This window comes from Lissotriton vulgaris, chromosome 1_1, assembly GCF_964263255.1.
Source record: "Lissotriton vulgaris chromosome 1_1, aLisVul1.2, whole genome shotgun sequence".
Taxonomy (NCBI): Eukaryota; Metazoa; Chordata; class Amphibia; order Caudata; family Salamandridae; genus Lissotriton; species Lissotriton vulgaris.
The window spans coordinates 828758723-828773841 of record NC_141685.1 but is presented as its reverse complement, the minus strand read 5'-3'; the positions used below and the strand labels follow the sequence as shown (position 1 = coordinate 828773841).

General features: G+C 50.6%; 1 protein-coding gene across 2 annotated transcripts in view; it reads right to left on the bottom strand.

The window, feature by feature from the left end:
* The window catches only part of NUF2 (NUF2 component of NDC80 kinetochore complex), a 450677-nt gene that overhangs the window by 181260 nt on the left and 254298 nt on the right, over window positions 1–15119 (bottom strand). The window lies entirely within an intron of this gene.

Genomic DNA, 15119 nt, shown 5'->3' with positions numbered 1-15119 from the left:
ATGATGGAGGCAAATATTTCAAGAAGCCTCAGAACCACTGTCCCTGAGACCCAGGACCAATACTGAAGCATCTAGTGCAAACGTCCTGGACAATGATCCGCAGGGAAGACAGTATCCAGAGTTGCTCCGATGACAGGAGTCCAGTGTGACTTTGGCACATTAATAGTGAACCCTCACAGATGTCAGGAGGTTTGTCTTTGATTGGAGGTGGCCCACAACTGGCTGTGGTGAGCCCACATTTATCTAGTCATCTAGGTAGGAAAAGAATTGTACACCAACCTCCGAAGGTACGCTGCAACCACTGTGATCATCTTCATATACACTTGGGGGCCATTGGAGAGCTGCAGGCGGCGCTTATCGTCCTTCAGGACTGAAACAGGCATCCTGCCAGCCCAACCCTACCATCTAGTCTCCTGAAACCAGTGCTAATAGAACCTAGCCTGACCAGGTTGAGAATTTAAAATTTGTCCTTCTGGAGAAAGAGGTCGGAGATTTAAAATAGGATGGTGGCCTCTGCCTTTTTTAGCACTAGGAAATAACATCTAATTCTGATTTCGGAGGCCAGGACTCTAGGACCCCTTTCACCAAAAAAGCCTGGACTCACTGCAGCAAAATAGACTAGTGCTCCTCTGAAAGTAACTCTGATTTAGGTGGAAGATACAGCCTGTCCAAAAGGAATGGCAGGGGATAAATCCATTGAACTATCTGCAGGTCCCTCCTGTCGGATCTTATGGCCTACCGCCTGTGGAGAAAATAAGTGATTCTGCCTCCCATAGGGTGGTTGTGAGCTGCAAATTAATAATAAATAATTCTACAATTGTGAAGCGCAGACTTATCACCTCTAAGGGTATCCAGGCACCTAGGGGCCCTCTGGGAGATTAAGTGTGCTAATGCCCAGAGTCACATGATGCTGATTTGAGCTGCCGCCAGGGATCAAACCGTGAGCCCTGCGTTTCGGAGTCAGGCACTCTGGTCGCTGCGCCACACCTCTCTCACTAGCTAAGGGCAAACTAAAGCAACTTTGAATTGCTGCCGGAGGAGCAGCAGACAGAGTTTCATTTCACCTGTGGACATGGATGTCATCTACTGGATCCCCTACCCCAATGAGCTGGAGTACCTCTGTTGAAGGGCTTTGGCATTGTCTGTATGTGAAATCCCTGCCAATGCCTTGAAGGGGGTGAAACTTTTGGGCCTTACTGCTTTGCATGTGTGGAGAAACAAAGGGGGTATGCTGTGTATGTCTTTTCTTTAAAGCAGCAATGGCCGGAATCAGCCTTTTTGCCAAATAGACCCATGATAACGTATATCCATGAATAAAACTTCAGTGTCGCCCAAGAAGCCCATGGATCTCATCCTAGCTTGGCGCCAGAGCCATACGCTAGTCCCGACTGCTCTGCCTACACAGTCGGTCGTGTTGAGACCTGACCTTATTCTCTACTTGGCCGCATCCTGACCAGCCTTAATAGTACGAGCGAGATTGGTGGGTGTTGGACCTAGATTACCCAAGCCTACATATGGTAGCTTGGCACAGTAGTGGTCTACAGCTAACTCCAGGCGTTGGCTAAGTACTTACACAGCTTACCCACAGTAACACATTGATGAACCACTAAAATAAAGACACAACACCTTTGTTTGCAAAAATACCGTTACCTTTTATAAAAATAATATGGCTCTTTGGATATAAGTTATACAAGTTGCAATATTAGTTTCTTTCAGGAGTCAACATTACACTTTTACTTCAATAAATTACTTTTTACTCCTCCTGCTGTGGAAAAAGGGCAATAAAACACATTCTTTTGTCACTGGTACAGTAAAGCATAAAGATGACTCTTTGGTTGGTTGAGCGAATCTCAGTAGTTTCGCACTCTGTCAGGTTACTTCACATTAACATACAGTGACACATTACTCCACCAATAAAACTACTGAAAAGAAGATGCAGACTGATAAAGCAATACGTTTTTACAGGTTCCTTAATAGGTACTTTACCCCACAGCTCTTAAACACTGTTTGACTCAACAACAAGACCTGAAGGTAGATATTTACTGTATACCCCACCAGTTATGTGCTAAAAAAGGAGACCCAATAATTTTAGTACGGGTTTCCCCCCTTTCTGATTGACAGGTACACCTAGCTGGTTGAGAGTCTGCCTCTTCACCTATTATTAACTGTAGGGATCCTCACCCGGGAACCCTGTGGTTCCCTGCACCACTTCCACCTTTCGGATCCAGTTACTTATGGGTTATTGTATTTAGCTTTGGGCTGTACACTAGCCCGTTCTTCTCATTTGCGCTTCCTTGAACAGTTCAGTTTGGGTCCCAAGGGCAGTCCCACCGTCTTATCTCGTTCCCCGGTGCTGCCGCCTCCCGTCCCCACTCTACCCGGCTTACTTGGAAGCTCCTAGATGGGATGCGAGTGCTCCTCCGCCTCGCGCTGAAACCTGGCAGCAGTCGGTGGTCGGGAGGGATCGAGGGAGCTTCTCTGGCCCACCGACTCCTTACTGTATCGACGGTAGTGGCGCTTCTGCCTCCTCAGGTGGGGGAAAACAGCCACCGGTGCTCCGACGCGGTCGGCTCTCCTCAGTCACACCGCTCAGCTGGGCATGCGCGATCGCGCTCACTCTTCTTCCGCTTCTGCGCGCTGGCTCCCAGGGCGGACGACGATCGCCACGCAGACGCTGCTCTGTCTCCTCCAGGCCTGCTCGACCCTAGGCCCCTCCTGCCTCCACAGAAGCGTTTACACGCTGGGCATGCGCGGAAGCGCCTACCTTCTCCCTTGACACGGCCGGTGCCCCCGGGGTCCCGATGCCGATCGGAGCAGCGCCGCTGCTTCCCTTCAGTCACTTCTCACTTTGGCCTCACAGGAAGGATGTCCACACACGGCGCCCTCGCTCCTCAGGTCGCCAGGGTGCCACAGCTCTCCAACCTCCCCAAGGCGCTTCAAGGGGTCCACCACTGACTCGACACCCTGGTAAGTGCAGCGCTGGGCAGGGGATATGGGATTAGGGTTCAGAAGGAAGGTCCTGTCAGTTTTTACAGGAATGCTGATTAAGAAGAGTCTTCCTTCTCACGTAGCTCAATTTCCTTATCAATAGTTGATGTCTTGAGAGAGGGATCGGTCAAAGGCTGAAGGGGGAACAATCCTCTGAAGTAACTGTCAGCCTCAGTGACAAACTAGCTGCTCTCAGTGTGTCCACCTCCTCTCACCACTGCCTCACTCCTCTACTCTGGTCAGCCCAAAATGGCTGCTGGTCACTGGCCTTATATAGGGTGGCCTGAGACCTGCAGAAGTCTCTAGGGTATTCTAGAAAGTTCCCTAATGCTAACCTATGGACCTGTCCTCCAGTGGTGTCCGTTATGACAGTTGGTGGACACCATCTTAGGTCTCTGGAGATCCCTAGATTTTCAAGGGGGCTGACTAGGCCTCACAGGTTATGAGGGAAAAATGGCGTCATCGCCAAGGAGCACCTAGCCTCCTGACAGCATTAAAAAAAAACTCCTGATGGACATATGTAAAAATAAAAATAGAAAGTCTGGGAGGCTAAGGGGGACAAAAATAAATCATGGTGGTTAGAGTCTTCCCAGAAGCAGACAGGTCTAACACGCGTCCCCCCCAGCTGAAAGTGGGGAGAACTACCCAACCCCTTGGGAGTCCTCATCACTAAGGCGGAAATACCTGGATAGACCGTCTGCATTGGCATGGTCTGCCCCAGGTCGGTGTTCCACCCTGAAGTCCATTCCCTGTAGGGAGATGGACCACCTTAGCAACTTGGGATTCTCCCCCTTCATTTGCATCAGCCAACGAAGGGGGCGATGGTCAGTCTGAACTAGGAAGTGCGAACCAAACAGGTATGGTCGTAGCTTCTTCAGAGCCCAAACCACCGCAAAGGCTTCTCTCTCAATTGTACTCCACCTCCTTTCCCTGGGGAGTAGTCTCCTGGACAGGAAGACCACGGGTTGATCCAAGCCCTCATCATTTAGCTGCGATAACACTGCCCCAATGCCATGTTCTGACGCATCTGTTTGGACAATGAATTCTCTAGCAAAATCAGGGGCCTTGAGAATGGGAGCGGAACACAATGCTTGTTTCAAGGTCAGGAAGGCTCGCTGGCAAGCCTCCGTCCAGACTACCCGTCGGGGTTGCTTCTTGGAAGTAAGCTCAGTGAGAGGGGCCACAATAGTGCCATACCCCTTCACGAAGCGACGGTAATATCCAGTGAGGCCCAGGAAGGCTCGGACCTCTGTTTGAGTCTTGGGGGGCTCCCAGGCGATGATAGCCTCAATCTTTGCCTGGAGGGGCTGCACCGTCCCTCTGCCCACCAAGTGACCTAGGTACACCACCGACCCCTGGCCGATCTGACACTTGCTGGCCTTGATTGTCAATCCAGCCTGTTGCAGGGCATGTAGAACAGCTTGCAGATGCTGCAAATGGTCCTCCCAGCTGCTACTGAAGACAGCAATGTCGTCCAGGTATGCAGCAGAAAAAGCTTCCATTCCAGAAAGGACCCTGTTCACCAGCCGCTGAAAAGTGGCAGGGGCATTCTTGAGCCCAAAGGGCATCACGCGAAATTGGTAGTGTCCCTCAGGTGTAGAGAAGGCTGACCTTTCCTTCGCCTCCTCCGTAAGGGAAATCTGCCAGTACCCTGAAGTTAGGTCAAAGGTACTTAAGTATTGAGCAGCTCCCAGCCGGTCAATCAGCTCATCTGCCCGTGGGATGGGATGGGCATCAGTTTTGGTCACGGAGTTCAAGCCTCGGTAATCCACACAGAACCTCAATTCCGGTGTGGTGCCTGGTGGGGCAGCCTTTGGTACCAAAACCACCGGGCTAGACCAAGGGCTTCCAGAAGGTTCAATCACTCCCAGTTCCAGCATCTTGGCGACTTCACCCTTGATGCTGGCCTTCACCTTGTCCGACAGCCGGTAGATTTTAGACTTCACAGGTGGGCTGTCTCCTGTGTCCACGTCATGGGTACACAGGTGGGTCCTACCTGGGACAAGGGAGAACAGAGAAGAAAATTGCCCCAGGATCTGGCGGCAATCATCCTGCTGTTCAGGAGTTAGGGATGGCGAGAGAATTACTCCCTCCACCGACCCATCCTTTTCTTGGGACGAGAGAAGATCAGGGAGAGGTTCGCTTTCTTCTTCCTCTGCTCCATCGGTTACCATCATCAAGACAACCGCGGGCCTCTCATGATGTGGCTTGAGGCGATTGGCATGCAGCACCCTGTGGGGCTGCCTTGGGGCTTTAAGATCCACCAAGTAGGTGGACTTCCCCTTCTTCTCCAACACCTCAAAGGGGCCTGTCCAACGGTCCTGGAGGGCATTTAGCTCTCCAGGTTCCATCACCCACACCTTCTGTCCAGGCTCCAGTTCCACTGGGTGAGCGTTGTGGTCATACCACTCTTTCATCACTGCTTGGCTGGCCTCCAAGTTGTCTGAAGCTTGCTTCCACAACTTAGCCATTTGGCTCCGGAAGGCCAGCATGTAGCTCACCACGTCCTGGGGAAGCTTTCTGGGAGTCCGTTCCCATCCGTCTTTCACCAGGCTGAGAGGTCCCCGTACAGGGTGCCCGTACAAAAGTTCGAAGGGGCTGAAGCCCACCCCCTTTTGTGGCACTTCCCTGTAAGAAAACAGGAGACAGGGTAGGAGGATGTCCCATTTCCTCCGCAGGCTCTCAGGTAGACTCCTGATCATACCTTTCAAGGTTTTGTTAAACCTTTCCACAAGACCATTGGTTTGTGGGTGATAAGGAGTGGTAAACCGATAGGTAACCCCACACTCCTTCCACATAGCCCGCATGTACGCTGAAAGGAAGTTAGTCCCCCTGTCGGACACAACCTCCTTGGGGAAACCCACCCGGGTAAAGATCCCCATCAGGGCCCTTGCCACCACAGGTGCAGTGATGGTCCTCAGAGGTATGGCCTCTGGGTACCGTGTGGCATGATCCACCAAAACCAGTATGAACCGGTGGCCAGCTGAAGTTGGTGGATCCAATGGCCCAACAATGTCGATGCCCACCCTCTCAAAGGGGGTGCCAACGACAGGTAGTGGTTCCAGGGGAGCTTTAAGCTTCACTCCTGTTTTCCCACTAGCTTGGCAGGACTCACACGTCCGACAGTATGTGTCAGACGCCACTTTCATTCGAGGCCAATAGAAGTGGGGGACAAGCCGGGCAAAGGTCTTGTCCTGTCCTAGATGTCCTGCCAATGGTATCTCATGAGCCAATTCCAGTAGAAAGGCTCTAAAGCATTGAGGGACCACCAAGGCTCTGGCTGAACCGTGGCCAGGTGCCTTGGGCTCACTGTAGAGGAGTCCATCCTCCCAGTAAATCCGGTAGCTCCCTTCAATGTTTCCTGCTGCCTGGGCGTTGGCCTGTTGCCGCAGCCCCTCGAGAGTAGGACACTCTTTCTGAGCTGCACAGAATTCTTCCCTGGAAGGACCTCCCTCCACATGCCACTCTGTAGGGATGGGTAGGTTCTCCAAGGAAGCAACATTCTCCCCTGTGGACTCCAGATCCACCTCCGCAGGTGGCCCAGCTGTCTCACGAGGCGGAGATGTCGAGGCAGGGTCCTCCGGCCTCTTGTCCTTCTCCTCTCTGGCAGCCGGCTGGGCCATTGTTCCAGGCTCCAGCGTAAGCAACTTTTCCCTTCGGGCAGTTGCTGACCTTGTGCTGACACAAGTCCAGTCAGGGGGTCCCAGCATCTCAGAGTGAGTCTGGTACTCCACCCTCCTCCAAGCATTGTGCTCCATATCATTCCCTAACAGGCAGTCAACAGGCACGGCAGGGCTTACGGCAACTCGAAGTGGACCTGCAACCCCTCCCCACTCAAAGGGAACCTCAGCCACAGGGTAGTGGCCCAATCTGCCGTCAGCCATTACGGCGGGATGGAGTACATCTGGGATGACCTGCTCTGGAGACACCAGCTGACTCCTTACCATAGTCATGCTGGCTCCGGTGTCTCTCAGAGCCTCCCCTCTACGGCCATTGATGGTGACCCACTGCTCATACTTAATAGTATTGGAGGGCAGCTGGGTCTTGGGAACCATCTCCTTATCTCCCAGGGACACTAAAGTGACACCCGCCCGCTCCCCTCCATTTACCAAAGGCATCTCCTCCCCGAGCACTACACTAGTGATTCCCGGGGCTTTTCCTCCAGTGGGAGGGGGTGGTCTTTTTGGGCATCTCACATCTCCTTTATAGTGTCCCACACCACCACACTCAAAACAATGAACAACCCTTGGCTGCTGGCTTTGGCCAGGGGTAGGGTTGCGAGGGGGGTTACTCTTGGGGATGAATCCTCTGCCCCTTCCTTGCGAAGTATTTTGTGGCCCTTTAGAGAACTCCCTCTTAGTTTCCCCTCCCTCTTTCTTCTGGGGGGCGCCCTGTCCTTGCTTCTGGGAATTCCCTCCAGTCCCCTTAGTCGACACCCGGGTACTAACCCAGATGTCCGCCTCCTCAGCAAGCTTCCTGGGGCTGGTCAGCTTGCTGTCCACCAGATGCTGTCTTAGCTCGGGAAGGGACTTCTCGAGTAGGTGTTCCTTGAGTATGAGGTCATATAGTCCCTCATAGTCCCCTACTTCGCTGCCTCTTACCCAACCCTCCAGGGCCTTCCTGGAGTAGTCCAAGAAATCTACCCAGTTTTGGGTGCCCAGCTTGTAGCTGCCCCGGAACTTTTGTCTATATTTCTCGGGGGTCAACCCAAACTTCTTGAGCAGCGCTAATTTCATAGCCGGATAATAGGTCTGTTCACTTGTGTCAAGGGCCAACAAAGTATCCCTGCCAGTGGGGGGCATGTATTTGTATAACCCACCTCCCCAGTGGACTTCCAGAATCCCATGGGCCCTCAGCGAGACCTCGTAGGCGGCTAGCCATTTAGCAATGTCGTCGCTGGGTACATAACAAGCCATAATGTCTTTTGGTAGGTACGGTCTAGGTTCTCGGGTGTTGGTTTGGTTATCGCTGCCACCATTCTCTGGTTTGGGGGTACGTAAGTTTAGGGCTTGCAAATCCATCTCCTTGATGGTCCGCTCATGCTCCAACCTCTTTTCCTCCCTCACCATGTCCATCCTGGCTAGTTCTATTCTCATCCTCCTCTCCTCCCTCCTGTCTTCTAACTCGGCGTCGGTCAAGCCCCTCTCTGACACACTACTGCCCACTCTAGAAGGTGTTCTAGGACCTGTTACAAGGTTCTCCCCTCCCGCCTGGTACAGTGTTGTGGTCTCCAGGACAGTGTCCTTGTCACTCTCTTCAGGATCTACCTCCTCCCCGGAATGAGCCTCTACCCATGCCCGAATACTGGTCAGCAGCTCAACTTTCCTGGCGCCTTTCTTGAAAAACACCCCCTGCTGCTGACACCATTCTTTCAATTGAGGCACAGTATAATCGTCTAGCTCTTCCACATTTATCTCCATTCTTGTTTGAAGTATAAAATGCTATACAGGAGAAATCCACAGAGTGACCTGAGGTCAACCTCCACCCACCGCCAGAAGTCAATTTAGAAAAACCAAAAATGTAAATTAGGAGGGCCGCAGGGAGAAAACTCCAGGTGGGGTCTCGTGGTTGTCACTGTGTTACTAATAAGTAAGGGTAAGTACAGATCCGCTATCCCACCGCTGAAACACCAATTATGTTGGACCTAGATTACCCAAGCCTACATATGGTAGCTTGGCACAGTAGTGGTCTACAGCTAACTCCAGGCGTTGGCTAAGTACTTACACAGCTTACCCACAGTAACACATTGATGAACCACTAAAATAAAGACACAACACCTTTGTTTGCAAAAATACCGTTACCTTTTATAAAAATAATATGGCTCTTTGGATATAAGTTATACAAGTTGCAATATTAGTTTCTTTCAGGAGTCAACATTACACTTTTACTTCAATAAATTACTTTTTACTCCTCCTGCTGTGGAAAAAGGGCAATAAAACACATTCTTTTGTCACTGGTACAGTAAAGCATAAAGATGACTCTTTGGTTGGTTGAGCGAATCTCAGTAGTTTCGCACTCTGTCAGGTTACTTCACATTAACATACAGTGACACATTACTCCACCAATAAAACTACTGAAAAGAAGATGCAGACTGATAAAGCAATACGTTTTTACAGGTTCCTTAATAGGTACTTTACCCCACAGCTCTTAAACACTGTTTGACTCAACAACAAGACCTGAAGGTAGATATTTACTGTATACCCCACCAGTTATGTGCTAAAAAAGGAGACCCAATAATTTTAGTACGGGTTTCCCCCCTTTCTGATTGACAGGTACACCTAGCTGGTTGAGAGTCTGCCTCTTCACCTATTATTAACTGTAGGGATCCTCACCCGGGAACCCTGTGGTTCCCTGCACCACTTCCACCTTTCGGATCCAGTTACTTATGGGTTATTGTATTTAGCTTTGGGCTGTACACTAGCCCGTTCTTCTCATTTGCGCTTCCTTGAACAGTTCAGTTTGGGTCCCAAGGGCAGTCCCACCGTCTTATCTCGTTCCCCGGTGCTGCCGCCTCCCGTCCCCACTCTACCCGGCTTACTTGGAAGCTCCTAGATGGGATGCGAGTGCTCCTCCGCCTCGCGCTGAAACCTGGCAGCAGTCGGTGGTCGGGAGGGATCGAGGGAGCTTCTCTGGCCCACCGACTCCTTACTGTATCGACGGTAGTGGCGCTTCTGCCTCCTCAGGTGGGGGAAAACAGCCACCGGTGCTCCGACGCGGTCGGCTCTCCTCAGTCACACCGCTCAGCTGGGCATGCGCGATCGCGCTCACTCTTCTTCCGCTTCTGCGCGCTGGCTCCCAGGGCGGACGACGATCGCCACGCAGACGCTGCTCTGTCTCCTCCAGGCCTGCTCGACCCTAGGCCCCTCCTGCCTCCACAGAAGCGTTTACACGCTGGGCATGCGCGGAAGCGCCTACCTTCTCCCTTGACACGGCCGGTGCCCCCGGGGTCCCGATGCCGATCGGAGCAGCGCCGCTGCTTCCCTTCAGTCACTTCTCACTTTGGCCTCACAGGAAGGATGTCCACACACGGCGCCCTCGCTCCTCAGGTCGCCAGGGTGCCACAGCTCTCCAACCTCCCCAAGGCGCTTCAAGGGGTCCACCACTGACTCGACACCCTGGTAAGTGCAGCGCTGGGCAGGGGATATGGGATTAGGGTTCAGAAGGAAGGTCCTGTCAGTTTTTACAGGAATGCTGATTAAGAAGAGTCTTCCTTCTCACGTAGCTCAATTTCCTTATCAATAGTTGATGTCTTGAGAGAGGGATCGGTCAAAGGCTGAAGGGGGAACAATCCTCTGAAGTAACTGTCAGCCTCAGTGACAAACTAGCTGCTCTCAGTGTGTCCACCTCCTCTCACCACTGCCTCACTCCTCTACTCTGGTCAGCCCAAAATGGCTGATGGTCACTGGCCTTATATAGGGTGGCCTGAGACCTGCAGAAGTCTCTAGGGTATTCTAGAAAGTTCCCTAATGCTAACCTATGGACCTGTCCTCCAGTGGTGTCCGTTATGACAGTTGGTGGACACCATCTTAGGTCTCTGGAGATCCCTAGATTTTCAAGGGGGCTGACTAGGCCTCACAGGTTATGAGGGAAAAATGGCGTCATCGCCAAGGAGCACCTAGCCTCCTGACAGCATTAAAAAAAAACTCCTGATGGACATATGTAAAAATAAAAATAGAAAGTCTGGGAGGCTAAGGGGGACAAAAATAAATCATGGTGGTTAGAGTCTTCCCAGAAGCAGACAGGTCTAACAGTGGGGAATTCCTCTAGAACTGCTGGGAAGAGCCCTGAGTCAATGACTACCTACCTAGCAAGCAGCTGGTGTGAACTGAAGGACAAAGCAAGCCGAGGAGAACGTCAGTTTCCCAAATGCCTCAATTCTCTCCGACTTTCTATCTGAGGAAATTAATCGGGAATGAGTCTGGGTTAATTCTACTAGTGGAATCCTGAACTACCAGGCTCTTAGGAGTTCAACATTGCATAAAAAAGTATGGTCACCTGAAGCAGGTCTGTGGCATTGTGCTACCTGTCCATTTACAAGTGGGCAGCAGCACGATTTAGCCATGGTGCCAACAAGAGTGCCAGTCAGAGATACATTGAATGATAGAAAAGACTTGGAGGCTGAAAACTTCAGTAATAATATTTTTTCTCACCTCAATAGATGGCAACCGCAAGCCCAGGACTTTAGCTGCTCATCTGATAACCACAGTAATGAGGCTGTCTCTTTCGCTGAAGGAACAGGTGGAGAACTCAGCCCCATGCAGGGAAAAGGTCCAAATAGTTGTTGGAGAACTGAAGGGGGGCTCCAAGGTAAAGGTGGTGTTTTGTCTGAATCAGAGAGAACTGGATCCGGTTGCGTCAAGACTTTTCCAGAGGAGTCCTACATCAAGCTCGCGGCAGATTCAGGTCAGAGTCAGACAGGATAATAAGATTGGCATCAACCTTCGGTGGCATTTGTGTTGAGGCAGTCTCAGACATGGCAGTAACCGGCATTGATTGTGGTGCCGGACATGAGGTCGGCTCCAGAGACTTGGGGCTCAAAGGCGTGCCAGAGGTGCCAAAGAATGCCCTACATAACTAAGCCTCAATCTTTTGCAACATAGTAGATGACCCAGGAAGTTTGGTGGCACATCGGAATCAGATTATTCATTGACTACTTGGTGGTTACTGGGATCATGGGGAGACAGGGACAAGTCGCTCTGGGTCTTCTTACATTTAGTCTTGGACTTAAACTTGCGGTATAATTTGGACTGCAACAAAGACCTGTTAGGAAGAGCAATCAGAGAGCAGGAATGTGCTCTCTACTTTGAGCTGGAGCAGGGCTTACAAGACTTTTTGCTGTGTTTGGCGACGTAAGCTGAACTATAAAATCCCAGATCCCCAGGCGATGAATAAGAGCACACTACTCACACAGCTTGGAGTTGGGGCCTGAACCCAAACGCCCAAGACATACCATGATGAATCTGCAACAGTCATGTGATTTTAACAGTCCTAACATGGCTTGAACCCTGTAAATTTAGGAGGGAACATGGTCTCTTGCACATTGCAAAAGAATTTTGAGAAAAGACTAGTCAGCCGCAGAGAAAAAACTACTCAACAATATGCAATACGAAGGGGCATGGCCAACAACATGGCCGAGTAAGACGTGCTCCGCATGAGGTCCGGCTGGAGCTATTGAATCTATAGAAGATCCTGTTGTTACAGGACTGATTCAATGCCCGCGGCATAATCTGCAATGGGTGATTGCTCCCTGGAACCAACGACCATCGCCTGAGGGCATACCAGTGGGAGCAATGGTGCGATTGCCCGGCAGGCTCCTATTCGGAAATCGGCCTAGCCGGCCCGACTATCCATGGTGCAGTGCCTGAGCTGAGAGGCGATCGCCGGTCCCAGACATCGAGTGGCGGATTGCTGGGCGGATTACCCCCCGAGGTGACTAGCGGACAACCGGGGAACGTAGGAGGTGCCTCCCCCCACCCTCAGTGAAGTGTGACGCTGCCAGTATAGTGGACCGCCTGGGGGAGAGGGTACTGAAAAGTATCTGCCTGGGGCTGCCGACACAGATGGAGGGGTGAAGTGGTGAGGACCCAAAAAGTCTGCGATTCCCGGAGAGATCGTACTGGGAACCAAAAGGGCCCACAATGCTGGCCCCAAAAAAGCGGCGTCTCATGAGCGAAGCCTGGAGGCAGGAGTGCCTTGGTTCGTGGTGACTGCTCTGAGCCCAGGAGGTGATTGATGGGAGCCAGATCCTGAGGGTAACCAGCTTTGGAGACCGGGGTACCTAGAGAATGGAGGCCGAATCCCTTTCTAGACAGCAGATAAAAAGAACACAATATGTATAGTTGAAGGAACAGACTTCCACTCGCAGGGGCATACACAAAATGCAACTATTGTCACCCCACCAGGAGAGAGTAGTAAATTACAGTTGGAGGCCCTCAAGAACGTGCACCAGATTGTGCACACGCACTGTGGATTTAAGATTATCTAAAGAATCTCTCTTTGATGTGGCCTTCTCATAAACACTTGCTTTAAAGTGCCCTTTTCTAAGTGGTGGGAAGACTATGGTTCAGCAAAACGGTGCGGTTGCCCAACCAACTCGCAAACAGTGTTCCCATATGCAAGCTACGGAATACCTAGGGAAGAATAAAGTTGTAAGAAATCCTTTATGGCAAGCTTGTTAAGGACAGTCTCCTCCCATACCCATATAGAATGTCACAGTAGGAGAGGAGAAAGACAGATGGCATTAGCAAAACTTTAGGGGGTCGCTAACAGATTTTTCAAAATTATGTTTCTACTTGTTTAAGCAACTTTGTCTATCGTGCCCCAGATGCTAGCCCCATAAGATGCAACGGGCACACACATTTACATGCATGAATCGAAGAAATCTATTACTGGCTTTGAGCACAAATTTTTACAAAAAACGTGAAGGTCAATGATGGATTTCTCAGAGAGGGTTTTCCTGTTATAGAACATTGGTTTCCATTTATATTTGTCATCAAACAGGATACCCAAGAAAGAAATGTGGCTGCCACCTTTGATGACAAATATGAACCTCAGAGTTATCGATAAAATGAGCACCTTTTTTGGCCAGTCGTGCAGCACAAATCATGATAAACGTCTAACTCTGGTCGCCCAGTCCTCAAGCGGATGTAGTAAAACACAGCCATAACTTTTACTGTACAATCTGGTAAAGATATGGGCCAGTAATTTTTTGGCTGGGCTTTATACCACCTTTTTAGGTAGAGCCTAGCGCAGCACGCATGCGCTACCTTTATGGGAGGCTTCTTGTGTGGGCTCAAAACTTCTCCATGTGGGTCAGACTCCTCCCACACATCTGATTGGCTTTTGCCTTTCAATAATAAAAGCACGCAAATATCCAAAGGCGGGTGCATGTCCCACCTCTTCTTCAAATGTTCACTCCCACGGCATTTTGCTCTCGTGAGCGTGCAGCGGCGAGCAGGCTGGCAGCTGCATTCCTCCCTCGTCATGGATCAGATTACTAATTAGCAGCCTGCACTCCATGTTTGCACACCTCCCACTCTTCTTTGTTTGTTCTTTGTAGCGATATCCGGTTTCAATTTATGGACCGCGCTTGCTGAAAGTGACAGTGTATTTACTTTCAGTTCATAAATGGCACGGAGAGTAAAGAAAAGCAACCCCCCCCCCCCATGCCAGTCCACTTTTCTACCCGTTGTAACCTCTATACTGTCTATAAACACCAATTTCATTACATCTCTCAAAGAGGCACACGTTTTGGGGTTAACAAGGCTATTGCATGTTTACATCGTTTTCAACCCATCATGTGTTTTGTTCATCTTTTGATGATTCCTCATCTAGTTGTGAGTACCCTTCTAGTTGTGTTTCTTTTATTGTACCACCCACTGTGAATCCCTATTAATGTTCTCTTGAAATATGGATGGATGTCTGGCAACAGGGGGGGGTTGTTACCACTCTCGCTTATCCTTCTAGTTTGTGTTCATACTTGCTTCCTCTACTTCATTGTTTTGCCTGTTGTCAGTTCCCTAAGTAGTTCGTGTTATACTTGTCTCGGACTATGCTCTGTATTCCTTGTGGGCTACACGTTCCTAAATGTCCCACTGCTTCCCAGGTGTAGTGGTATTTGTTTCTTCTTCGGTTCTTGAGCATTATTACTGGTTTGCCTGGTGCTAGTTACAATGAGACACCAAGTTGCACAGAGATTATTAACCTCATGCGTGCGAGCGGAATTCCGCTCGTACGCTGAGATTTTTTAAAACTCACTTTACGTGACGAGCTGGGCTCGTCATCAGCGTGCGAGGAGGCTACGCCATGACGAGCCCAGCTCGTCATCAGTGTTGAAGGGGTTAAGTTATGCTCCATATATATTTTTGTTGATGCTGCGCCGTTATGTGACCCAGGGAGTCCAGCCCAGTTTTCCACTCTTTCACTGTCTCTATCTCTCCCACTGACTGACTGACTGACTCTCTCTCACTGACTGGGTCACTGACTGACTGACTGACTGACTGACTGACACTCTCTCTCTCTCTCTCTCTCTCTCTCTCTCTCTCTCTCTCTCTCACTGACTGGCTCTCTCTCACTGACTGACTGACTGACTCTCTCTCCCACTGACTGACTGACTGACTGACTCACTCGCT